This window comes from Chrysemys picta, chromosome 1, assembly GCF_011386835.1.
Source record: "Chrysemys picta bellii isolate R12L10 chromosome 1, ASM1138683v2, whole genome shotgun sequence".
Lineage (NCBI taxonomy): Eukaryota > Metazoa > Chordata > Testudines > Emydidae > Chrysemys > Chrysemys picta.
The window spans coordinates 102,928,588-102,956,494 of record NC_088791.1 but is presented as its reverse complement, the minus strand read 5'-3'; the positions used below and the strand labels follow the sequence as shown (position 1 = coordinate 102,956,494).

Genomic DNA, 27,907 nt, shown 5'->3' with positions numbered 1-27,907 from the left:
TATGTTAATAACTCCTGGTTTCATCCCCATTAAGTTTTCATGTGAGAGATGTTGAAGGTGGTCAGATTTGAAAAGGAAAAAAGTATAATGTCACTTGCAGAGTCTCAAAGGACCTTTTTCTCTCTTGATCTTACCCATGCCCTTTGCTTGGCTTTTCAACTCAAACCTACCAGCACTGTAAACACTACTTGAGTTCCCTTGCTTATTTTTTTTATTTCTCACATTGAGTACATAGTAGACTGATTGTCAACCTAATCATAAACATAGTAGGGGATGCGGAGGGAGGCTTATAAAGTAGGAAAGAACTGGATTACAGTGGACAAAGAACCTTGCCTACGTGTGCTGATTATCTATTAGGCAAATTAGCAATAGTTTATTGCCATCTCTGTTTTTACTAGAGCTGTGCCTCGAATCCTCCCCACTCACCCCATCATCAACCATTGTTCTTTGTTTCTGTGTGTCCAAGGAAGAGAATACAGGAAAATGTTAGGAAATCTAAGCTAAATACAGTCTTTAGACCACCAGCAAAAATAAAGATAAAACGCAGTAATAACACCGTAGGTACTACAGATGTTTCTGTAGGTGTGTTAATGAGAGATGCTCGTCTGCATGTGCCTTGATTCTTGAATCTCTTAGGGCCTCATCCATTTCTCTATTTAAATCAATTGAAACTCCTGCTGACTTCAAAGGGAGTGAGGTTGGGCCCTAGGTGGTTTGGCAGAATGTATTCAATAGATATGTTGGTGATCCAGTTTGGTTTAAAATAATAATTGACCGAAACCTCTTTTGAAAAGTTACAGTCCAACCCATCTGTTTTGTGGTCTGTTTTTTGAGATCCAGATAAATCGCTCTGAAGATTCTTGCTGCAGCACACCCAATGTCCAGTGTGGATTGTGGTTTAAAAGCAAAACTCCCATTGACGTCAATGAGGATTTTGCTTGAGTCAGGAGTGCAAGATCAGGCCCACAGATTAGTTCATGATGTTTAGACCATAGGTCACTTTCAGCTGCAAGGAGGGGAACCCCCACCCCTAACAATTTAGGGAGATAGAAAAGGGGCTGGAGAGCCCCATTGGGGTGGGAGGTTGCAGGCAAAGCCACAATTACTGCTTCTTAACAAGCTTCCCAAAGTGCACAGTTCTGAGAAGTGTATGTATCTGCCGTCAGGTGTGCATTTCTTAATATAATATAATCTACATGCTGACCCTGTCCAGTGTGTGCGCTTTTCAGGAGTCCCTAACTCTCTGTTAAATCAAAAGCAATCATTTGTTCAGACTAAGGGCTTGTCTACACTTCCTGGGGGATCGACAAGCAGCAATTGATGCATCAGCGATTGATTTAACGGTTCTAGTGAAGACCTGCTAAATCGACCCCAGATCGCTATCCCGTCGACTCCTGTACTCCATCGGATTGAGAAGAGTAGGGGGAGTCGACAGGAGAGCGTCTACCGTCAACGTCGTGTAGTGTGGACCCCGCGGTAAGTAGGTCTAAGCTACATCGACTTCAGTTACACTATTCACATAACTCAAATTGCGTAGTTTAGATCAAATTTCCCCTGTAGTGTAGACAAGGCCTAAGTCCTGGGCAAAATTCATTGTTGGCATCAGTAGCCATGTAACTCTATTGACTTAATGAAGTCAAAAGAATTGTTTCCTGTTTTGTCAGTCATGGATTTGACCCACAGCCTGTGCCAAACTTCAGCTTTCAAGCTTCATTTCTTTTGGGCATAGATTTGTTTAAAAGAGTGTAGTTAGAATTGTTTGAAGCAGGAAAAGAGTTTAAAAATTATGAAAGTGTGTGTGCGGGGGGAATCGTCATTTGGTTAGAGATCAAGTAGCCAATGTTTTCCTCTCAAAAAAATGCATGTTTTGTTGTGTTCTAAGACTGTGGGAAAGAAGTTGGACTGAGTGTTGTGCAGTTCTAACAATACGGTACTTACTACCAGTGCAATTGCAATTATAACTCTTGCTGCTGATCTGTGGAGATGTATTAATACAAGCTTAGATAATTAAAGGATACAGATGCCTGGAGGTCATTATTTCAATGAAAAGTGTGTTTCTCAAACTTCTAGTAGAATGTGTTGGGCAACCTATCCGAGCTGTCTGGTGAAAGTTCACCTAACGGACATAATCTTTTCACCATCCATTTGTTGTTTATTTCAGTAAAATGTAATGATTCAAGCTGTAGGATTAGTGGCTTGAAATCCATCTGCAGCCGTAAGAAGAGAAGTGGCTTCTGCTGTTTGTTAGAAGCCTATCAACCTTTTCCAACCTAGCTGCTATTTATAAGGAGTTGTTAGCTCTGCTGTGTGTTATTAAAAACTCCTTCAGGGCTGAAACCTTGCAAGCAGGGAATTATTGAAAATAATACGCATATGGCTGCTAATAGAAATGTGTCCATTATTCTAGAGAGCATTTACTCACTACATTCATGCGGCATATGCCATTGTGCAGCTCCTTTGTAGTGTCACTGCACGTGGCTATGATGGCAGGAGCAGTTACGTTGTTAACATTCCATGAATGTTTCCATTCTAAGCCCCTATTTTCATTTGCTTATAACTTTCTGAAATTTTCATTTTTCAGGCCTGACTTCTGCCTGAAGGTTCCTTTTTATTTGCGTGTTTAATTTTGAGTGAAAATGGTTCAGCCATTTTGCATGTAAGGAGTGGGAAATGATTGCAATGTATCTCAAACACCTCTTCAGCAGAAATGTATGATTTATGTTATAGTAATGCTTAGAGACCAGCCAAGATCAGGGCCCATTGTGCTAGCCACTATACAAACAGAGAGTAAGAGTATGTCTGTACTGGCATATCTACATCACTGTGGTTATGGCGGCATTGCCCCGTAATATAGACACAGCCTACGGCAATGGAAGGGGAATTGCCATCTCTGTAAGAACACCACCTCCCTGAACAACAGCAGCTTCGTTGATGGAAGCACTCTCCCGTTAGTATAGCTGCATCTACCCTGGGGGTTAGGTCAACATAACTATGTCAGTCTGGGGGTAGTTTGTTTCATACCTCTGACCAACATTTTATACCCCTGACCCCTGTCAACGTAACTTTTAAATGTAGACCAGGCCTAAGAGACAGCCCCAGCCTCCAAGAGATTAAATCTAAATAAACAAGATAAAGCGAAGGTGGGGAGGAGAGGCAGGCAAAGCATAGGTGCCAACTCTGTGGGTGCTCCGGGGGCTCAAGCATCCACTGAAAAAAATAGAGGGTGCTCAGCACCTGCAGGGCTGAATTAATCTTTTGTGGGGCCCGTTCATGTCCCTGCCCCCCAAGGCCCCTGCACGCTGCTTGAATGGAGGAGACTGGGCAGAGAGGAGCACCCGCTGGCAAGAACAAAAGTCAGCACTGGTGAGGCAAAGGGATATAAGAGAAGAGTGAATAATGTGATGCTGGCAAATGTCTTGTTAGTTCTACAAATTTTTAAAAATCATTTTTGGAGGTTTGTTAGGGGACTAAGTAAACAGGCAGCTGGGGAAGGGAGAAGAGACTGAGGAAAAATTAGGGAAGGATGGAGGGCAGGTGGAGTCAGGCAGAAGTGGAGTGACTGTGAGGGAGGTAAGGCCAGGAGGGATTGGAGCAAGCAGCCAATCAGCACATGGGGGTAACTGTCTAGAATAAAATGACTGATGACCTCGCCACTGTCTGGTGATCCTTGCTGCCTTGAGTCTTCTGAAGAAAATCGTTTTAGGTTTCACCGAGTTATGACCCTTTGAAAAATCACACTCTACTCACACATCCCTTTCATTTTTTACACAAAATTCCCAAAATGCACAGGTCTGATGTAAAACGTTTATTTCATGAAAGTACACTCTGCTTTTTTTTTTTTTTTTTTAATTAAGTGGGTAACATTTATAGTGGCTATCATCTGTTACTATTTTTGTCCTTCATTTAGCAACCTGTGTTTTTAAACCAATTAAATCTTTACAGTTTTACAAAATACAAAAAGGACTAATTTGGCCACATTTTCAGTGTTCATTCAGCACGCTGGGTGCTGAATTCTGTTGAAAACCTGGCCAAATGTCACAGAATGCTGCTGCATTTTGAGCACGCTTGAAAATCTGTCCTCTTCTTTCCCCTCCATTTCTCTGATAACCAAAATGGATACTCTGATGAATTACTGTCTTTTTTTGTTCTGTGTTTGCACAATACCTAGCACAATAGGGTCCTGATCTATGACAAAGGCTCAAATAATTAATCATAGTAATTTATCAGAAAAGTTCCTCCTAAGCAGACTTTCCTCTTCCAACTCCCAATGTGGAGACTAGCAGTCTATTCACTTAACCTTTCTGTGGCTGTTTCTCCTCATCTTCAAAATGGGGATAATAATATCTCAAAGGCTTAATTCGTATCTGCAGAGCCCTTTGATATGCTACAGTGAAAGATGCTATAGTGTAGCTGTGCAAAGTATTATTCATTTTCATTTTAACTAGATGCTGAGTTGGGTCTCCCATGCTTGGCTGTGGGTGCAAACATTATTTTGTGGCTTTCCTTTTGCTGCCTGTAAACGGTTGATAAAATGAAAACAGGAACTCATCTTTTCTTTTAAAGTTTAATGTACCATAAGCTTTACATTATGAAGATGCTGTCACAGCTTTCTGACGCATGTGTTCAAACTAGATTTTCAACTGCTTGTCTAAACAAACCTGATTTTTAGAAAATTGGAAGTTGAAGGGGAGGTGTGTATGTGACACACACACACACACACACACACACACACACACACACACACACACACACACACACACACACACACACACACACACACACACACACTTACTTCTCATTGCATGCTTAGTTTTTACCCATTGTGAAACACGCACTTATGATGTCCTTGCCTGGTGCTGCAAAGCCGAATCATTCAAAAGGTATCAGTTTTACATGTAAAATTGTTTATTGCTTGTATGATACCTAGAGGTGCTGATCCAAATCCAGAGATCTGGTCTAGATAATGTCCACCCATGTAATAAAAAGACAATCCCTTCCCCAAAGAGCTTACAGTTTGTATAAACTAGAGAAGAATTAGAACCAGAACAGTTCTTTTAAACCCTCTCTGCCCCTGAATTTTAGGAGTTTGGATAAAGTTGAGAGTTGGATCAGCAACTAAACCTTGGTCTGGATTTGGATCAGAGTTCACAGCTGAAAACAGTCTCTAACTGACCAATTTAGAACACTCAGACTTTGGGACAGCTTGGTTTCAGATATTTCATCCACTTAATGTTGGGAATGTTTAGATCTGGAGTTCTGGGGAGGTCCCAGAGAATACAGGTTTAAAAAAAAAAAAAAAAAGACTCAAATCCAAGCCCTAGTTTTGCAAAACCAAAACCCAGATGCTAAGACTTTGCAAAACTTAAACCAAAACTGTCTATCTCTTCTCACCCATCTCCAATAATGTGTAATCTAAAAGCTGGGTAAAAACGAATTGTATCATAACTTTATGAGCCAGGGGTTGAGCAGTGAGCACCCCCTGGCACATTGGAAAGTTGGCACCTGTAGCTCCAACCGCAGAGTCGGTGCCTATACAAGGAGCCGCATATTAACTTCTGAAGAGCCACATGTGGCTCTGAAGCCACAGATTGGCCACCCCTGTCTTAATGCATGTTTCTTTCAAGGTAAAGTTCTTGAAAATATAAGCCAAATGTGAATTTAAAAAAGTACTAAAATTATTTTCTGAGATTGATCAAATCAGATGTTAGGGAAGGGATTGGCTCTGAAACCTTCAAAGCAGTAGGAGTTCTAATGGCCATTCCTACCAGTTTTTATGTATCAGTAAGGGTAGGAAAACTAGTTTGGATAAAATAGGAACTTGTGAAATCAGGCTTTTTATTCAAAGATCGAAAAACTTTTGACCTCCCCACCCCCACCCCCCGCCACATAACCCTGCACTACTTTGTTCCTGTTTGAACCACGTGTTGAAATCCCCCAAGCGGCTTCTGCAATATTTGCAGGCTAACTTCAAGCCTTATGAGAGCATGCTTTTACAAGACTTCCAGCCCAGCTTCAGAGATTCAAGACATTCAGTTAAGCATCCAAACTTTGGGCTGCTGGGAAGTGGTTTTCACTAGTAATAAATGATCCAGCAGGAAACAGAAGTCTATTTAACATGCCAAGAAGCTAATGTAACATGCTGAGGCACTCCTGTTTGTGTAGTAGCAGCCTGAACCCAATTTGCATTCTGGTCCCTCCCTAAATTAGGTCTCTCTTTCTTTCTCCCGTTCCATTCATGAATGACCAGCTACACAATGAATGACCTCAGCTTCTAGCCCACTGCAGAAGATGCTGAACACCTTGTGGGATTGGGGCCCCAAAACGGATCCTTTCTGCGATTCTCCCATTACTAGTACTAATGGGCTGAGTGACCCATGTTTTATAATCTGGTAACCTCACAGAGTGTGGTCAACCCCAGGGGTGAGCTGGAGCCGGTTCGCACCAGTTCACATGAACCAGTTGTTAAATTTTGAAGCGGTTTTAGAACCACTTGTTAACTGGTTTCCCTGCGAGGGAAGCTTTGATGGGCTCTGGCTGGGAAGCGTGTAATTCCTCCTCCCGGCCACCGGGGGCGCTGCGCTGCAGGAGCCATGTGGGCTGCCTCCTGGCCCTGTTGCTGCTCCTTGGACCTCTGGCCCTGGGGCTCCTGCTGCTACCTGGTGGGTCCCCGGCTGCTCTGCTGGGCCTGGGCTGCGTCCTGCTGCTCAGGCTGCTCTCAGCCCCTCTCCCCGTGTGAGTACCCACCACCCTGCCCGCAGCCAGCCCCTGCCTGCAGCCAGCCCCTGTCGCACCCCCTGCCCGCAGCCAGCTCCTGCCCGCAGCCAGCTCCTGCCCGCAGCCAGCCCCTGTCGCACCCCCTTCCTGCAGCCAGCCCCTGTCGCACCCCCTTCCTGCAGCTAGCCTGTCGCACCCCCTGCCCGCAGCCAGCTCCTGCCCGCAGCCAGCCCCTGTCGCACCCCCTGCCCGCAGCCAGCCCCTGTCGCACCCCCTGCCTCCAGCTAGCCCTGCTCCATGCCCTGTCTGCAGCCAGCCCCAGGTCCACTGGTGCCCTGCAGTTCCCAGGGCAGTAACCCTGCACACCTGCTTCAATGATGGGGGGGCAGGGAGCAGCTGGGACCCACACATGTGCACACCTTAGGGTGACCAGACAGCAAGTGTGAAAAATCGGGACGGGGGTGAGGGGTAATAGGAGCCTATATAAGAAAAAGACCCAAAAATCGAGACTGTCCCTATAAAATTGGGACATCTGGTCACCCTAGCATACCCCCAGGGACAGGCGGGGACCCACACATGTGAAACGGAGATCATTTCTAGTTCAGGTCCATCTTTTTTAAAAAGAACTTTAGGTAGGGTTAACATACATCCGTATTTTCCCAGACATATCAGGCTTTTTGGTTCTTAAATAGCCGTCCAGGTGGAAATTTTAAAATTTAAAAATTCCTCCCGGGAAAATATGACTGTATGGTAACCCTATTGGTACAAAAAATACATACTGTGGCACATCCCTTAAATCAGAACTTTTTATAGGGAACCGGTTGTTAAGATTTTAGCAACTCATCACTGGTTAACCCTATACTAGTAATCAAGTTGACAGGTGGTGGCTGGGTGGGAAACCTTTCCTTTTATCCTAGGGTTACCATACGTCCTCTTTTTCCCAGACATGTCCGGCTTTTTGGCACTCAAACCCTCATCCGGGGGGGAATTGCCAAAAAGCCTAACATGTCCGGGAAAATGCCGGCCAGGCACTTCCCCTCCCGCGGTGGCTCTGCTCCTCCCCTGACTCTTCGGCTCTGTTTAAGAGCCGAGCTGCCCGAGCGCTATGGGCTTCAGGCAGCCCCCTTGCCTCTGGACCCCAGCCGCCGGCCGGGCACTTCCCCTCCCAGGCTCCGGCGGCGCAGGGTCCGGAGGCGTGGGGGCTGCCCGAAGCCGGTAGCGCTCGGGCAGCCCGGCTCTTAAACAGAGCCGAAGAGTCAGGGGAGGAGCAGAGCCTCCGGCCACGGCGGCTCTGCTCCTCCCCGACTCTTCGGCTCTGTTTAAGAGCCGAGCGCTACCGGCTTCGGGCAGCCCCCATGCCTCCGGACCCTGCGCCGCCGGAGCCCGGGAGGGGAAGTGCCCGGCTGGGGGTGCAGGGTCCTGAGGCAAGGGGGCTGCCCGAAGCCCAAGCGCTACCGGCTTCACGGTTTGCCGGGCAGCCTCCAGACCCTGCGCCCCCGGCTGGGCGCTTCCCCTCCTGGGCTCCAGCTGTGCTGGGGAAGCGCTGGCCGGGGGCGCAGAGTCTGGGGGCTGCCCGGCAAACCGTGAAGCCGGTAGCGCTCGGGCAGCCCTTTCCGCGTGGCTGGGAGTGGGGGGGCGGAGTTAGGGCGGAGAAGGGGCGGATTTGGGGCGGGGCTGGGGTGGGGAAATGGGTGGGGCCAGGGCCCGTGGAGGGTCCTCTTTTTTTATTTGTTAGATATGGTAACCCTATTTTATCCTCATCTGTCCCTGTTGGCTGCTTTTCAGAGAATGGCCCTTAAGTTGGAGGAAATGCTTTGTCTTGTTCAAAGGTTCCACCATGTGAGGTTGCAAGGATCTGACTGAACAGGAAATGTGGGCAAATTACCACTAATGACAGAAAATCTTCCAACTCCTCACTGCTTCGGTCATATAGTCTTACATCAAGCAAATCTGGATTTTCCACTAAAATGTCAAATGTAATATGATATTGGAACTGTGCAATGTGTGACTCCCCCTCTGAGAAAACCAGTTGGCTCTGGATGGGCCAGACCAAGCTTTGCCTGAAAGGGAGCAGAGTAAGCTAATGAATTCTGATTTGGAAGAGTGCCAGGCCCTTAATGACTAAACATCTTTAGTTCTGAAAACAAGGAAGATCTGATTATCTGGTATGAAGTTCTGTCACAATATTAATTTGTACTGTTTTTTCTGAAAACAAAGATCTCTCTATTTTGGGTGAGGTGGAAAGGAGTTGCTTGAAATTATTTTTGTAGCTTCAGAGCAAAATACTTTTAGTATCTTCGTAGGATAAACTATAAAGGCACCTTATTTTTCTGATAAACCTGTGTGCTTCCTGAGTGCTGTGTAACGTTGATATCCTCATTTCTCTCCTTAAGGGTGACATTCAGAGGACCAGCACAAGATCTAGGCACCATTTTAAGCCCTCAAAATAGGGCTTAAGTAGCGCATAGGCCTTGAGTTGACTTTCTGCATAGGAATTAATTGCACCATATTAGTGTCAGGTCAAAAAAATCCATTCCTGGGTTGTTTAGTCTTATGTAAATAAATAAATAAAAAGGACACTTAAATTATGCAGGCATAAAGTTTGATTTAGAGTAGGGAGATTGGTTCTAATGGTGCACTGAGGGTCGTCCTGCAGGATATGTTAGATCTTGGGACTCCACTGGAAAACTTTTAGAGCCCAGGTGGGAAACAGTCCTCCAATGCTGTAAAGTGAGTTAAATCAAACAAAAAGGTCACGATTGCTGGATCACCCTGGCACAAGCTGACAGTGGCTAGGCTGCTGGCCTTCATTTCTGGTGAGTGCAGAAGCTGCCCACAGCCATTGCTCCACTATGGGCTTGGATCTGGGCTGGTCTAGCTTTGGCAGGGCCAAGTTTCACAAGTTGACTCAGTTCCTTTTTCAGGAAGCTTCTGATACTGGGGCTTCTGTGGAGCCCCTACCAGATTGCACTGGGAGTAGGGAGACCTGGATTCTGTTCCTGTCTCTGCCACTGGCCTGCTGTGTGGCTTTGGGCAAATGACTTGCCCCTCTTTGCCAGTTTTCTCTCTGTCTGTGTTGTGTATTTGGGCTTTTGGGGGCAGGGACTGTCTGTGTCTGTATAGTGCTTAACATAAAGAGAATCTGGGTTGGGGCCTCTACGCACTACTGCAATGCAACTAATAAGCCGGTTTAAAGACGCTGCTTTCCCCTGGCTGAACCCCCCCGGGGGGAAGGGGCTCTGGGGCTAAGAGGGAGTGCAGAGTACTCCCTAGCTTGAAGTAATAATAGCAACCAAATGCTTTACAGTTTTGTTCAAGGGCTTTCTGCACCCTCACTCTAAAAATTGTTCTGGTGCCCCTGCCAAAGGGAGGATATTGGCAGCACCACTGCCTCCCCTCCCTCCCCTGGAATAAATACAGGTACCTCCCTTCCCCTGGTTCAGTTGCCCTGATTCAAGGGGTATAGATTTGCAATTTAAATTATTTGAAATGCTCTGGACCAAACGCTCCTCTGGCCTAACTCCACTGATTTTAAATGGATTTAAACCAGCAGGCAATTTGGCCTTGACTGACCGAACTTTCTGAGAAGTTGAACTGTAAACATAAAAATTCTCCTTGTGCCATGTCCTCGCCTCACATGTATTCCAGTGTTTTAACAAGGACAACTTTTATTTTCCCCTGCACCCTCTCAAACTTTTTAAAAATCCAGCTATGGACCCTCATAAATAATGTTTCATGTTCTTTTTGTTCTCTCTGCTGGCTCAGCTGTAGTTAGCTAGTGCTTTCCACAGGCGTAGGTACCCCTCTCAGAGAGAAGTGGAAGGAGGTAATTGTGCAGTATTTGATAGACCTGTTTGAAAATTACTGGTGAAAACTTCCTTGGGGGTGCAAAAAAATGGCTATTTGGACAAAACTGAAATGTTAATGAGAATTTTAATTTTTGTCAAAAATCTTGGGGTATGTTGAAAAATGATTTTTTTTTAACAACAGAAAACAAATGTTTTGTCTTTTTCATGAAAACCTGAAAAACTTTGAAAATGGAAATGTTTTGCTTTCCTCTAAGTTTCTGACAGAAAACAAAATACATGTTTTGAGGATCTCTAGTGTATGATAACCAAGGATGAACAGGCAGCAGAAGGAGCATGAAGTAATTTTCTTTTGTAGATCCTATTAAAAAGAATTTCACTTTACTTTTGTTTTTAACTTTCCTAGGAACAGAGAAGATTTAAAGAATAGATATTTAGGGTCCAGTTCTCCAGGGCCATGCACTTTGTGTCATTATTTACATCAGTGCAGTTTCGGTTCTGATCTGGTAGCATTTTACACCCACTTTCTGTGGATGTAAATGACTATATAGGGTGCAGGACAATGGCGAACCAAGGCATTGTATTTGCGTGATGGAGTGTACCCCTTGGTTATAACTATGGTAACCCCCCACATCCTCCCCATCCCTGATGTCCCCCCTTCCTCTCAGTTCCCTGGAAAATTCAGGAATGTAAGGGATAGATTTGGAAATGATCAGTAGGCAGGAAGGGTACAAAAAGGGTTATTGGGGCTAAAAATTTTGGCTGGGTAATGATGGGGTGATTGTTCTTGAATGGGACGAGGAGGTAGGTGGCTGAGGAGGAAGAGCGGTGTGCCATTGATCATTTGCGGAAAAGTCAAAAGGCCGTGTGGAGAGGAGAGACAGGGAAGATGCTGATTGAGATGGAGGAATGAGTCACATGGCTAGTTGTGGAGGAAGCACTGGACAGCTGGGAGTGGCTGCAATCCGTTATAGTCCACACATGTGATGCTTTTTTATCCCAAAAGAGCTTTTTGTAAATACTCTCTTGATTGATAGAGATGTAACAAGATGTAGATCTTTACCTAGAGGTTTACCGTATGGGATGTGAGAGAAACATTGCAATGCAGCCACCTCAGGGATGGAGGAGCAGTAAGCCAATAGCATGCTGCACGACAGTGGTTGAGAGGAGGAACTGTGGCCAAGGATGGTGGTGCCTTACTCCTGTTTTGGGGGGAAAACTTCATGTGATCTTTAAAGTTTACAGAGAACAAATGGGACTTCAGTTTGGGCTGAAAGGTTTGTGTCAAGCTGTAACAAACGAGTCCACATTGAGTTTTACACAATATATCTGCATTTATGGTTTTTAATTGTGTATCCTTGAAGGGTCTTGCTCCAGAGCTGTGCTTATGACCTCTATACTTTCATGTTAATGGAAGTGCCAGTGAACTAGAATAATTAGCAATGCAAAGCAGAATGAAAATTGCAGTTTTTAACTCTAAGGCGTCTGAGTTGGATACTCAACTCCCACTGAATTTCAAAAGGATTTGTGTGCGACTTTCTTAGGTTCCTTTGACAAATCTCGGTCCAAATGCATACACCAATGGTAACTTGCAACCTTGTATCTATCTAAAGTCAGAGCACTGTAAAGACGCTATTTGTTTTGTTTGTTCAGCTGGCCAGAGGCATTCAAAGAAAAGGAAAGTAACAAATTGTCAGGAACTTGCTTAGGTAAAGAAATCTTTACTAATCGGATCACAGTATAAGTTTTGTAGTAGGAAAAATTGAAACTGTTCTTTTGTGTACTGGTGGATTTTGAAAAGACCAGTGGGATACAGTTTGTTCTAGATCAGGGGTCGGCAATCTTTCAGAAGTGGTGTGCCGAGTCTTCATTTATTCACTTTAATTTAAGGTTTCGCATGCCAGTAATACATTTTAATCTTTTTAGAAGCTCTCGTTCTACAAGTCTATAATATTTTAACTAAACTATTGCTGTATGTAAAGTAAATAAGTTTAACTTTATTAACTTTACCGCATTATATCCGAATTTGTGTTATATCGGGTCGCGTTATATTGGGGTAGAGGTGTATTGTCATTATTTCTGCTTTCTTTCGTATTCGTTTCTAATACATAAGGCTTTTGCTTAAAATAAATAGAACTGGTGTTGACTGATATCTGGGGAAATGATTGGCTGATGATCTCAAATAAAACAGAGCTCTTCCCCCTGCAGAGAGGAAGAAGGTGAGATCCTGTATATGAGGAAGACGGCTGTAGTCTTCCCTTGGAGCAGTGCCATAGAGGGATTTCAGGGATATATTGTGTGCACAAGATGGTCAAATAATCCAGGGCACCATAGCACCTACAACCAAAAAGCTGTATGGAAATTAGCATATTTACCATGGAAACATTAAGGTCTAAGTTGATCCTGTTGTTGGGATTCAAACCTGCAGGGCTAGGGGTTTGTGGTATTTCAAACCCTATGCTTTGTCCACTAAACCATCTTCTCAGTGTTTAGCGATGGGTTTGTAATCAGAACAGAGTCCCTGACTATTAAGGAAATGGAGAACTCCTTAAGGGGCTTGTTAATAAACTGTTTTCTCTGAAGGACCCTTTTCTGTTTAATTTTGACATTTTTAGGGATTCTACACAGCCACCTCTTCCCCCTCCCCCACCCCCCCCCACTCCCTTCTTGTTTATGTTCCTAAGTGAGAGCATCACCAAGCAGTGAGCTCTGTGCCATGGCAGCATTTTATATTTTGAGCAGAGATAAAAATCTCATTCCTTCTATAAACAAAACAAATCAAGAGATGGTGCCCCAGAGAACCATTTCTCTGTAGCCATTTTCCTCCAGCTGCTTTCTATTCCATGCAGTTTGCAATGCACCATATGAAATACGCATGTGCCTGCGTGCGTATGAGGAACGCAGGTTTCCTCCAGACAGCAGCCACTGCCGCTCCATCATAAACACTGATTTTTACAGTGCTGTAATAAGAAGATTACTAATAGAGCTGAGATGTTTGGTTATTTAATAGCCTATTGTTTAGCAATGAGAGACAGCAAGAGCACTGCAGTCATGGGCACTCTGTCTTCACTGTGAATAGTTTGGGTTATACATAGGGATGGGAGAGGGTGGCAAATATTGGGGTGCATTTTCACTGAAGAGGGACCAAGCTCTCTTGCTGACAGCTAGCTACCCTGTGGGTGGTTGCTGGATATATTTCCCTTACCCACACTTGCAGGTCTTCCAGTTTCTTCAGTAGGGACTTGATGATTCCACTCACACCTGGGACTCCAGTAATCTAGAATTCTCTTTATTCACTGCACTGCCGTGTTCGCCTCAGAATGAGGCTCGATAAGACAAAACCAAGATGGTGATTGCAGCAAGCATAAACTGATAGTTGTGAGACAGGGTTCAAATCTGCTGAGTTCTCTAAATGTCACTCCTCCTCACTAGATGCTTCCTCTCTCTATTAATATACCCTGGCCCTCTGCATTAATATGGAGTCTCTGGGACTTAGTGGGTCTCAAACAGTGAATCTGAAGGTCTCTCAAACTTTCTCTGGCTTTTTAATAGAACTGGCTTTATCAATAGAGGGGGAAAAAAATCTTGCTACAGCAGTCAGTGACCCTAAAAAGCTCCTTTTACATTTGTATTTATTTCTGCAGTACATTGCTATGAATGGCCAGTTTTATAAAGGAGGAAGAACAGAGCTGGTCAGAGCTTTCTGCTCTAATCTAGACTCACTGGATCCTTAAGGCAAACCCACTGCACAAAGGGCTGGCCACATAATCCCTGGTAACTAGTGTTTGGTGGGTGAAACATCTAGAACTGCTTTACTAGGAACCCCAACTGTAGTGTTTTCAAACTATACCTGTGTTAGTCACCATCTTGGTTTTGTCTTGTCTAGCTTCATTCTGAGTCTTATTGTGTGGTACTGTGTGTAAAAACTGCAGCATGGTACATCAGCTTTGTGATGTCAACAGAATTCCAATAAGGATTAGTATGAAACTCACTAGACTCAGCAAACCTTTAAAGGTTGGTCTATGTTATGTAATTGACCTGTTGCCAGCAGCCTTTGCCAACAATGGGTCCCTCCCAAATTGTGGCTGAAAACATGTCTCTTACTGTGTTTGCAAACACCTATATTAAGTGTGTCAAGCTTAGTGTAGACTAGGCCTGTGCCACTCTTGGAATTTGAATTCCGGTCTATGTAGATGAGAGGAGAGAGATTAGTGTGTCAACACTACAAACATTAAGGTCAAAATTTTTCAAAAGAGCTCAGCATGCTGGGGACTGAACTGCCTTGAAAAGCATGACCTCAGTTATGGGTGTTGAACACATGGAAATCTTGGTTAAGTGTCATTTAGAATGGTTGGGTTTTCTTTGAGACTTTTTGTGTCAGTTGTGTAGCTGGTTGGGAGGATGAGAAACTTTCAGGAAAGTTTTCCTGGAAAATGTATCCCTATTTTTCATCGAAAAATTTCAGTTTTAACCCACTCTAGTCAGGTTTATCAAAAGGATAATAACATTGGGGGAACAGATTCACCTCTGTTGTAACTCCATTTAAAATCACGGGGATGAATTTGGCCCAGTATGTTTAGATCAGTGATAAACAAAACAAGAGCTGTTTTATGTCTGAGTGCTTTTGAAATCCCCACCCCCACTCACTTCTCCAGTTTGACACAGACCTTTTCCTGTGAAAAAATGTGCTTAAACATAATATTGGTGTGATAAGAAGTAAATCCATAGAGAAGATGCACCATAAATCTCTCTTTCTCTGAGGTGCTTTGCACCAGTTATGTAAATAAGAGGCCCCTGGTATTTTGGCTGTTTGCAGAATTGATGTGCTGCTACAAAAATCACTCTTGTGTGAGGAGTACTGACTGTGTGTGGCCATCTAGCTGTCCACACTGTCCCCTTTTTCGATAGATCCTCAAATGCTGTAATTTGGTGTAATTTTGATCTGTTGACGTCAGTGGGCCTATGACAGTTTACAGCAGCCGAAGATCTGCTCCCAAATGCTTTAGGAGCACGATAGTGTTCATTTAGTGCATGGATCAGCGTTCATGTCTCACTCCCTGTCAGTACCTGGCCCAAGCCAGGGAAGCTAATGATCCAACCAGCGGAACAAATTCGGTGATGAATCCTGGTCACCTGAGGCACGTTGCGCATATGCTAAGAAGTGCATCTGCATTTGTCTTTGTCTGGAAATACAAGGGCTTTTGATTGACTGGAAAGTATGTTGGCCAGTTTGGGAGGAAAGACTTTGTGTTAAACTATATTGTTGTTTCAGTGGAATGCAGTTATCTTCATTTCCCATTCCAAGCTGTTCTGTGACATTACTGTATGCTGTTTGACAGTTGCCATGTTCCACTTCAGTGATGAGTGAATTGATTCATATGTATCTGATATTTGTAAATTACATTGGCCTCCAGCTATATATGAATGCAAAGTCATTATCATTGCACGAACATTACAGCTTTTGGCAGGGGTTGGGTGGTTCAGTGTTCTCTTTGAGAAAGTTAGAATCTTTATCTTTGTGGGCTATGAGCAAATTGTGTTATAAACACAAGAGATTTGGTAGAAGTTTGTGGAATCCTAATGAACTGACAATGATTTTTTTTTTAAAGCCACATTTTTTCAATTAAAAAAAAAAGCTGTTAAAAACAACTTGGAACAACATTATGATATAGTAGTCCCTTGACACACAAGGGTAACTTTGGGTTAAACATATAAATAACACTGAAAAGACTATATTTAGCTCAAGGACAACCAAGAAGTGAAGGTCAAATAATAAAACGAAGCAGGGAAATTATAGCTCTCCTTGTTCTATTTTGCAATGTGCTGTTTGGCAGCTGTAAAGGTACAATACTTTGGAATTTGTCTAACACAACTATTTCTGATTTGTACTTTAAATAAAGCAAGTAAGCATGAAGTGTGTGTGTATAAGTATATGTATGTGGGTGTGTGTGTGTATTTATATACACCTCTACCCCGATATAACGCGACCCGATATAACACGAATTCGGATATAACGTGGTAAAGCAGTGCTCCAGGGTGGCAGGGCTGCGCACTCCGGTGGATCAAAGCAAGTTTGATAAAACGCAGTTTCACCTATAATGCGATAAGATGATTTTTTTTTTTTTGGCTCCCAAGGACAGCGTTATATCGGGGTAGAGGTGTATATACTTTTTGCTAAAAGCACAGTGCTGAGACCTGTTGCACCAAATCCAAACAGGAGCCTTAAAATGTTACAGAAGTCCTATAGGTTAGATATTAATAGATATTTGGAAGTCTTGATCAATGTTATTTCCCCACTCTATCACTGAGTGTGCCTCAAATCAGCTCTGGAGAGATCACGCCTGGAGGTGAATGGGTAATTCCATTTCCATCATCCTTCAATTTTTGGCATTTCTGCCAAGTGAGCCAAACTAAACCACAACTGACCATTAAACAGTAGACTGAGATCATCCACTCATTTCAAATAGATAATCAAAACAGTTGTAAAATAGTAACAACTTGAGGTCACCACTGACTCAGGCTAAAGTGGAGTTAGTCACCCAGACAAGATATCCTTTAAATTTAAACATTACAAGTGCACAGCTCAGTATTGGCTCATCACTGTAAATTCAAGTAAACTTACAACCTGGGAAAGGCACTCTTCAGCTGGGTCATGATACTTTGATCCTTGATAAATGGAGCTAACGTCCCTGTTGTCATTTCAGGCAGAATACCAGGATGAGGTAAGAATTATGCTGCGTTCTTTTTTTACCTAACCAAAGCACTTCACTTAATGTCTAACTTCGGGTCACATAAGTACAGTTAAAGTCACAGGAACAGATCTCAAGGGCCCTATGTCAATTTACACCAGCTGATGATCTGGACTGTAGTCAATGTCCTGAGTGCTCTAAGCCAATTGAAAGGCATGACACATACGTCTGTTTTGTGTTTATTACACTGAAGTACTAGCTACCATTAATGGAATGTGAAGACCAAAGATAATCTCTATCATCGTTACTCCACTGACATTGGGTCAGATTAATTTCCCTGTACATGTTTAGCCTCTCTGACGCTGAGGACCCCGATCGAGATTGAAAGGGCCGCATTCAGGAAGTTGCTCTCTTGGAATGGTAGCCACATATTGCACAGTACCCATATCTGTTTTTGTTGTGAATTCCAGACTTGCTTGATGTGAAATTGCATGACAAAGATAATTAGAAGGAAGTTGGGAGGTTTCCTGTTAGCAGCAGGATTTTGGTCGTATTTCCTGTGTGCAGACTTCTTATAACCCTTTGTCTAAACAAAAGCTTCAGAGCTCATCTCTCCACTCCATAGTATGGCAGAGACCCGTAGGGAGGAGGAGCCTTTCAGTAACAAACCAGTCTGTGACTATGCAAAGGAGGAAAAGTAAATTAGGATAATCCTGAACTGAAGTCCCAGCGCCCATGTCACCCTGACCACCTCATTCCCTGAATTTAAGATACCTATAACCTTAACTGAGGCTCATGAACTAGTCCAAAATTTAGATAGAACTTACAATTAGGGTCCAACTCTAACCCCTAGTCAAGGCCCACAAACTGGCCCCAATCCAAAGCTTTAGGGTTGGGCCATTGAACTGTTCTGAACATATATCTAGAAATAAGCTCCCAATTTGGTACTAACTTTACCTCTGGCTTACAGGTAGAACTAGGTGATTAAACAAATGCTGTTGACAATTTCCTCAATCCAGCAGCCATATATAATTTAGGCATCTTGTACTTCATTCTATTTGCTCTTTGTAGAAATGCAATGTGTTTCCTATATGAAGCTTTCATTTCATAATGAAAACACTTGTTTTGTAATGAAATTTCATTTTACTACTGAGGCACTCCCTCACGCTAGATGAGGAAACATGAAGCAGCAGTTTTCTAACAAACTACCCACACTCACTCCCTTTCTGATGTCTTCAGAGGCTAAGAGTCTGGTGGGGAAGGAGAGAGAAAGGAGCCAGCCGCTCTTTTGTAGCATGTTTTAGTTTGGCAAGTACTGTATATTCTTGCTTATATGTTGCTTAAAGAATTTTGCAGTAGGGTAACTATGTTGCTGTAGTTCCACCAGTGTAAACCCCTAATGTAGACATGCTACACCAGTCCAGCTCTTCTACTCCGGGGGTTTGTGAAGGTGTATTTGCATCAATGAAAAAGTCCCATGTAGACAGGGCCTTACCCAGACATTCATAGAGTGGCATACTGGCAAATGATCATCTGACTGCTGTAGCTCAGGCTAACCCAATGTGGTGTAGAGGACACTCTCTACCCTCGCAGGGTCGCAGAGCTTGGGCTCTAGCCCAAGCCTGCATGTGTACACAGTGATTTTTTTTTTTTTTCAGCCCCAGAGCCAGAACCCAAGTCAGCTGACGTGGGTCAGCTGTGGATTTTTATCACCATGTAGATGTACTCTATAGAAGTGGTTTGCCCACATGTCTGGGGTCAGGTATATTTGTACAGTAGTTTAAAAATATTACCAAGGACACTTGAATGAAAAGAGGATGTTCCTTCTGGCTCGTGCATTCCTTTGGCCCAGTTGTTTATTCCTCATTTGTAGTTCAACTTCCTTTGACCGCACACTTTTCAGAGACCAATTTATGAGGTCACAAGAGTATGATTTCTGATGGATTATTTTTCTTGAGTAGAGTGAAGAACCCCTTGTGGAAAAGAGTGCTTAGCATTGCAGTAGATGAGAAGCCACGTTTGAGAGCGTAAGAGTTCTGCCTCCAGCCGTTGCAAAGATGTGACAAAAAAGCAACCGAGGTGGATGAACTCTTAAAACCGCCTATTTCTGCTCAGATGTCCTTAGTGAGGATAGTAACAAAAAAGGAATTAAAAAATAAACCCATACCATGTATCCTATGTCAACAGAATTGTTTCTAAACAAAACATTCCAGAGCCTTCTGTGAGGCATCATCATCAATCTCTCTTAAAAATACCTTTAACTCTTTGCCAACTGCTCTGTGAAGAAGAAATAGAAACTTTAAAGTCAACTTGCAAGCCCACTAGATGGAGGTTATTCTGTGGCAGCACCCAAAGGCTTCAGTCAGAGGTGGGGCCTATCCTGCCAGGCACTCTACAACCACATCAGGAGGTTGTATAGTGCCATGTTTAATTGTTAAATTAGAGATACACTGCCTTGAGATGAGGGGAAGAATTCACCTTTTTAAAATTGGCTTTACTGAAAACTATCCAGGTACATTAAAAGTGGGATTATCTCTTTTACACTGCTATAAATCCAGAGCAACTCCACTGATGTCCATGGAATAGGTCTGAATTTCAACATCAGCCCCTATATATACCAAGGCACACTTGCTTTGCATATTCTAGAGAGAGAAGATCTGTGTGGCAGCTCCAGTGGGGTGAATAGTGTCAGGCCAACTTCTCAGTGCACATACCAAAACACACCACCATTTCAGGTCTAAGTTTTATTTCAACTCCCAGGAAGGAATATCTTGCTGCAAAATGTCCCTGCTCTTCCAGGGAATACTACTACAACAGACAAAGTGCCAGAACAGTCTAAGTTCAGAATCTCTTGCCCTCTATACTGTTTAGCACTGAATGCTAGATGCATTTTTTTTAAAATGGGGAAGAACAAAAAAAACCCTGAGATTTTCATATGATCACCTGACTCCAGGAACTGGCACTTTAAGAAAATACCAAATATTGCAAGACTTGTGATGATAATGCTGAGTGTACACACTCCTCACGTACTCTTGTGTTGTAGAATTAATAAAACTTTAAGGAGCTTGATCAAATTTTAAAGAAAGGGACACTTTTTCAATGAAACATGAAAGGTTTGGTTTTAATTAACAACAGAAATAATATAAACATAGAGATGAAGATCAGTTGCATTTTGTTTTAGGCCAATGTGGGGTTTGCAGCATGTTGTCAGTGACCCGGAAGCTGACAAACAGGTGTGAGGTGCGTGGAAAACAAACCACCACAGTGTCAGTATACAGACTACAAAAGAGCCTTGTTTCCTCTGCGCCCATGCCTCCCTGCAAACACAGAACTGTAAGATTCATGTTGTCAAGAGGAAAGAAGATTACATCAGTTCACTTGTTTGAAGAGATCATGTCTAAATTTCGTTAAGGTTGTCAGCTTCTAAATAACCCTTTGTTAATGTAGGGTGTACTCATTTCAGCAACTCACACGCAATCTCTGAGCCAAACCAGGTCAAAGAACATCTCCTGAGTAGAACTGGTTGAATTAGTTGTGCATAACAATTATGTTCATTGCTTACGTCCCTTGCCTCTTTTCTCCACAAATAGAACAAGACTTTATAAATGTATTCCTTATTTATAATGGTTGAAGAAACAGCTTTTGCCAACAGATTTGGGCCCAGGACTTATTCGTGGATTGTCTGAAGGAAATTCTCCTTTTGAGTACCCACTATTCAGAACTTCTTATTACAATGCGGGGATGGATAACCTAAATCATATGGTATCATTTCTGTTCTCTGATCGTATGACCTAACCATTATAGACAGTAGAAGTACCTGAAGAAATCATTGGTGGTTTGTTAATATCTTGGAGAGGAACACCTTGAGGTGGAGGGGAGAGAGCAGGGGATGAGCAGGCCTGGGAAATGTTAGGACTTCTAGAATGTCTTCCTCTTCTCTTTTGGTGCCTGATCCAAAGCTCATTCCCATTGACTTCAATAGACTTTGGATCAGGCTGAGAGAGATTAAGTGACTTACCCAAAGTCACATATGAAGTCAGCAGCAGAGCTAGAAACAGAACTATAATCTCCAAAGTCCCAATCCAGTGCATTAACCACAAGAATATTCTACAGCACCAGTACGATATGTTTGAGATACTGCCTATGTGACCCACCACTCGGTTTGTACATGTAAGGAAGAGATGGTGATTAGGTTGCTGCTACCTGATGTGTATAGTTTAATTTATGTCCTCCTTTTATTTAATAATCCTTCCATTTAGTACCCAAGCATTATGCCAGTGGTGTGGCTTGTGTGAAACCCTGTACGTGTGATAACTAAGAGTGATATGGCTGATGCTGCTAGCAGAGAGCTTTAATTTATGGACCTAAATTTATATATAAAGTTATGTATGTATAAAGTTATGTAGTGATAACTAACATGTAATGCTGTCACTTCCTGTAAACAAAGTGCAGCTGTAAATCAGCTGTGATTTGCATCAGTACACTACAATACCATCATACGCCCACTTGCAGAGGGGAAAATTAAAAGAAACTTTGGGGAGTAGAACTTACTCCCACCCATCTCTCAAAGGATTGTGAAAGAGAAACTGTAAGTTCTCTCAGCAACCTGGCTGGGAAAATGTAATAAAGGCTGCAGCAGTTGGATTTCTGTAACTCTTTAAAAATAAGCCCCTGTATATTTGGAGTCTCCAAAATGTTTTCAGAGAGAGACTCCCATGCTACTGAAAGTTAAACTTGCTCCTGCCTCTCTTGTGGGGCTTACAGTAACCTTTGTCAGGCTATTGAGAAGTGCTGCTGGTGTAAAGGTCACTTGCCCTTTCCTTTCTTCTGAAGTCTTGCTGTCGTTACCCAAACAATTCTGGCAGGTTCCCAGTGTACTCTAGGACTTGGATCATTTCTAAAATATTGACTTGGGAAAGTTTGGCTGCAAAACAGCATCTGGATTTTAGTGTTAGCCTGAACTTACTAAGGAGGTCTCAAGTGATTGGCCCAGTGCCACACATTGACTCAGTGATTCAGACACTTTGAAAACCATGCTCTTCCTGGTTCAGAGCTCTGTGCTCTAAACATTTGACCACACCACTACTTACTTGATGGTATATGAATATCCAACTTGAATCATTAGGTTGAATTGTGTGGCAACAAAAATGATTAGGGGGCTGGAGCACATGATTTATGAGGAGGGGCTGAGGGAACTGGGATTGTTTAGTCTGCAGAAGAGAAGAATGAGGGGGGATTTGATAGCTGCTTTCAACTACCTGAAAGGGGGTTCCAAAGAGGATGGATCTAGACTGTTCTCAGTGGTAGCAGATGACAGAACAAGGAGTAATGGTCTGAAGTTGCAGTGGGGGAGGTTTAGGTTGGATATTAGGAAAAACTTTTTCACTAGGAGGGTGCTGAAGCACTGGAATGGGTTACCTAGGGAGATGGTGGAATCTCCTTCCTTAGAGGTTTTTAAGGTCAGGCTTGACAAAGCCCTGGCTGGGATGATTTAGTTGGGAATTGGTCCTGCTTTGAGCAGGGGGTTGGACTAGATGACCTCCTGAGTTCCCTTCCAACCCTGATATTCTATGGTTTAAATGTATTTGAACACCAGAATAATAAATATAAAAATAAGCACTCCTCCACCTGACTGATCTTCTACATTATGTGGGCCCTTGTAGTCTCCAGGCTTATAACCTGAGAGAGGAGAAGAGGACCACATAGGCTCTGCAAGAGGTCCCTTACAGAGTTGCTGACTCTCTGCCTCAGGGCAGGAGGTTTGGACAGGGTATGCTGCAAAGGCAGCAGGGAGCATGGTCTGCAATCCTCACAAACGTCTAGGGATCTAGGGGGGAAAGAAAGCCCTGTTGTTGGTTGTTCATGTTTATTATGGGAGTATCTACAGGCCAACCAAGAATGGGGACCCCATTGCACTACGCTCTGTACAAATGCAGGCTACACTACAAGCTTAAGTAGACGTAAGCCACCTTGAGTTGACCTAGTTGTGCATGTGTGTACACTTATATTTGTCTCCCAGCAATGTGAGCTCTCCATTACGGTGACATAGTAATGTCATCTCCCTGAGCGGTGTTGAGTCGCGGTCAATGTACTGAGGTCGACACAGTGCAAATGTAGACACTGCGTTACCTATGTCAGTCCTAACAGTCCTCCAGCAGCTGTCCCACAATGCCTGGCACTGACCTTTCTGGTCACAGTTGTGAACTCCACTGACTGGAGGTCATGAAGATAGAAGCACCTCCTCTACCCTTTAAAGCCCCAATTTCTTTTAAATGATGTTTGCAACTGCCCAGCTGACCATGCCAGCTACATGCTCCACACTCAAAGAGCTGCATGCCATGCTTGGCAGAGACCCCCACCACCACTCTGGATATCTCTGAGGAGCCAACCAGGAACGAGGAGGAGGATGAGGATGGGGGACGTGCGACTGGCAGGTTCATCTGTGCCACAAGCCAGGACCTGTTTGAGACTCCACTGCAGTCCTGGCAATCAAGCATGGGAGAGCCTGATGCAAGGGAAGGAACATTGGGTAAGTGTGTAAATGTAATTCCCATTATAGTGATGGTGCCCCCGCAACTTAGCAGACACAGCTACGCAGTGGTACAACAATGAGAGCTAGAATTATCTGCTTTTCATTCCCTTGTAGTGGTGTGGGGGTTGGGTATACAGCATAGTTTATTTGTGTACACCGAGATGTCCAGTGAATCCTCCTGCGAGATCTTGATGGAGCTTTCATGGGAGTACTCTGCAATCCTCTCCAGAAAGTTTCTAGGGATGGCTGTGACGGGTTGGATCACAGAAACCCCCTTGGGAGCTGCCACCAGATGTGCAAAGACTACCCCTGCTTCTGTTTTCCCTGCCAGCTCAGGACTCCAGCACCCTGTCTTGCTGAGCCAGACACTCCCGTCTGGCTCCAGACACAGATCCAGGGTCTGAATCTCCTGTCCCAAAGCTGCAAGTTACCTGAAAACAGCGTACAGAAGTGCGCTTGTCTTTAGCACTCAGATGCCCAACTCCCAGTGGGGTCTAAACCCAGATAAATCTGTTTTACCCTGTATAAAGCTTATGCAGGGCAAACTCATAAATTGTTCGCCCTCTATAACACTGATAGAGAGATATGCACAGTTGTTTGCTCCCCCAAGTATTAATACATACTCTGAGTGAATTACTAAATAGAAAGTGATTTTATTAAATACAGACAGTAGGATTTAAGTGGTTCAAAGTAGTAACAGACAGAACAAAGTAAGTCACCAAGCAAAATAAAATAAAATGCGCAAATCTATGCCTAATCAAACTAAATACAGATAATCTCACCCTCAGAGATGTTTCAGGAAGTTTTTCTCAGACTGGACACCTTCCAGGCCTGGGCACAATTCTTTCCCCTGGTACAGCTCTTGTTGCAGCTCAGGTGGTAGCTAGGGGATTCTTCATGATGGCTTCTCCTTTCTCTGTTCTCTTCCCCCCCTTTATATATCTTTTGCATAAGGCGGGAACTCTTTGTCTCTCTGGGTTTCCACCCCCCCTCACTGGAAAAGCACCAGGTTAAAGATGGATTCCAGTTCAGGTGACATGATCACATGTCACTGCAAGACTTCATTACTCACTTGCCAGCACACACATATACAGGAAGACTCACAGGTAAATACAGCCATCTGCAGACAATGGGAGTCATCAAGATTCCAAACCATCATTAATGGTCCACACTTTACACAATTACAATAGGCCCTCAGAGTTACATTTTATATTTCTAGTTTTAGATACAAGAGTGGTACATTTATACAAATCAGATGATCACACTCAGTAGATTATAAGCTTTGTAATGATACCTTACAAGAGACCTTTTGCATGAGGCATATCCCAGTTACTTACATTCACTTATTACCGTATTTTCTCTAAAACTATCTCAGTTACATTATATTGACTTATTATCAAGCTTTTATAAAACCATATAGACTGCACAACGTCACAGCAGCCCTATTCTTCTGCAGTAGGACACTTTCCCACACAAGTCAGTGATAACTTCAGCAGGCACCATTGTAGTAAATGGGCTAGCGACATACTGGTCTGGGCAGCTTTGGGACACCAGCAGCAGTTGTGCTCTCTTTGCCTTTGTTACCCTCAGGAGTGAGATATCTGCTAAAGTCGCCATAGCTTGGGGGAAATGGTGCCAGTATTCAGTGCCAGTGCCCTATTCTCATAGTTTCATGCAAATAAGCAGTTCCCTCCTCATTTTCCTCACGCCTGGCAGACCTAGGGTTACCATTCGTCCGGATTTACCCGGACATGTCCTCCTTTTTGTGCTAAAAATAGCGTCCGGGGGGAATTTGTAAAGCACTCACAATGTCCGGGATTTCCCCCTCCCCCGGCACAGCAGAGCGAGCGGCTGGGAGGGCTGCAGGAAAGTCCCGGGCTGGACTCCGGAGCAGCTGGAGAGGAGCTCCGCCCTGCATTCTGAGCAAGTGTATCAGCACAAAGTGCAGCCCTCCCCTTTTGCAACTGGGAGCGGTTTCTGCCATGCAGCGTAGCAAAACGGGAGCGAGAGCACTTTGTGCTGATACAAGGGCAGCTCTCCCCTGCAACCCGGTCCGGACCAGGGACCGGGTTTTGTTGTGCAGGGCCAGGGACCGGGTTTTGTTGTGCTGGGGAGCTCAGCCACGTGTCCGGCTCGCACAGAGCCCAACACCCTGTTCTGAGCAGCAGGGTAAAGGGGGCAGGAGAAGGGGCAGGGAGGTTCTGGAGGGGGCAGTCAAGAAACGGGGGGGGGCTTTTTGGGGGGAGTGGAGAAAGTTTTGGGCAGTCAGGGTACAGGTAGGGGGTAGGGTCCTGGTGGGCAGTTGGGGGGGGGTCTTAGGAGGGGGCAGTTAGGGGACAAGGAACAGGGAGTCTTAGGTAGGGGGTGGGGTTCTGGAGGGCAGTTAGGAGCAGGGGTCCCAGGAGGGGGCAGTCAGGGGACAAGGAGCGGGGGGGGTAGGGGGCTGGGAGTTCTGGGGGGGAGCTGTCAGGGGGCAGGAGTGGGGAGAGGGATCGGAGCAGTCAGGGGACAGGGAGCAGAGGGGTTTAGATGGGTTGGGAGTTCTGGGGGGGGCTGTCAGGGGGCAGGAGTGCGGAGAGGGATCGGAGCAGTCAGAGGACAGGGAGCAGAGGGGTTTAGATGGGTTGGGAGTTCTGGGGGGGGGCTGTCAGGGGGTGGGGAGTGGTTGGATGGGGCGTGGGAGTCCCAGGGGTCTGTCTGGGGGTGGGGGTGTGGATAAAGGTTGGGGCAGTCAGGGGACAAGAGGCAGGGAGGCTTAGATAGTCCTGGGGGGCAGTTAGGGGCAGGGGTCCCAGGAGGGGGTAGTCAGGGGACAAGGAACGGGGGGAGGGTTGGGAGGTCAGGGGGGGCGGGAAGTGGGAGGGGCAGGGGCGGGGCTAGGGCGGGGCTCCTCCCGTCCTCTTTTTTGCTCGCTGAAATATGGTAACCCTAGGCAGACCATGCTCACCATGGCTGGTGCTGTGAGTGGAGCAAAGGAAGGGAGTTCTGAATCTTAAGTTTCGCTTTCCATTGTGACTATACTGACAATTCTACCTCTGTGTTTTATAGGCAGCTGCTGCCATTGCAATGTGGAGGGGTTCCCCCTCCACACCTGTGGAACGCCTGAGCCAGATAAGAAGGTGAAAGAAGAGGACTCGAGATGCCATGTTCAACGAGATCCTGCAAGCCAGTGCTGCATCACACTGGGAGCAAAGGGCCTGGAGGATGTATCTTGCAGATAGCCTGGAGAAGGAAGAAGTGGACAGGAGAGAGTCCCAGGAGTCCCAGAAGGAGAGGAAGATGCACCAGTACATAATGGGGCTTGAGGTTCAACAATCATAGGCTCACCTCCCTTTGCAGTCCATGGAGAACTGCATTTCCATCCCCTCATCGTTCCATGCGGGATCAGAGACCGCATCCCTCCTACTCCACACCACGGGATGTTAAAGACAATTGCAGCCATGGCTCTCCCAGTGTCTCCAGAGAGAGAGACCCTAAGAACCCTGGAATGCCAACTCTCAGGGGTTGCTCAGCACCTTACAAGCTGATAATGGGCCAAATTCATCCTTGGTTGACTGTCCATAGCTCCAGTGGAGTGCTGTGTACAAACACAGAATGCCTTGAAGAACTTAGTCTGATACAATATACCAGAGATTAATTTGGTCCATTGTGATTTTTGTTTGTGTTTTTTTTGTCCATGACTACAACATAGTGATAAAGTACCGGTCCTGACTATTTTAAAAACTACCACACTCTGTTTTAAATAAATAAATAAATAAATAAAAACCTTTCCAAACAGTCGTTTTTTATGCCATCTTGTGTTTAATGAAATGTCCTACAATTTCTGTGCCTAGCATTTGCATTATGCATGGATCAAAGTAAGGAATAAGCACCATCACTTTGAGTATTGTTGACTTTTTACAGAGTGCAGCTGAGGTCCCGAAAGAGAAGGGGGTAGATGCAGGGGCGGCTCTATGTATTTTGCCGCCCCAAGCACGGCAGTCAGGCGGCTTTTGGTGGCACGCCTGCAGGAAGTCCGCTGGTAACGCGGATTCGGCGGCTTGCCTGTGGGAGGTCCGCCAGTCCCACACCTTCGGCGTACCTGCCACCGAATTGCCGCCGAAGCCGCGGGACCGGCGGACCTCCCGCAGGCATGCCACCCTCACAGCGACCGGCAGGCTGCGGCT

General features: G+C 44.6%; 1 protein-coding gene across 10 annotated transcripts in view; it reads left to right on the top strand.

Moving 5' to 3' along the window:
- Positions 1 to 27,907, top strand: part of TBXAS1 (thromboxane A synthase 1) — a 340,570-nt gene that overhangs the window by 23,521 nt on the left and 289,142 nt on the right. The window lies entirely within an intron of this gene.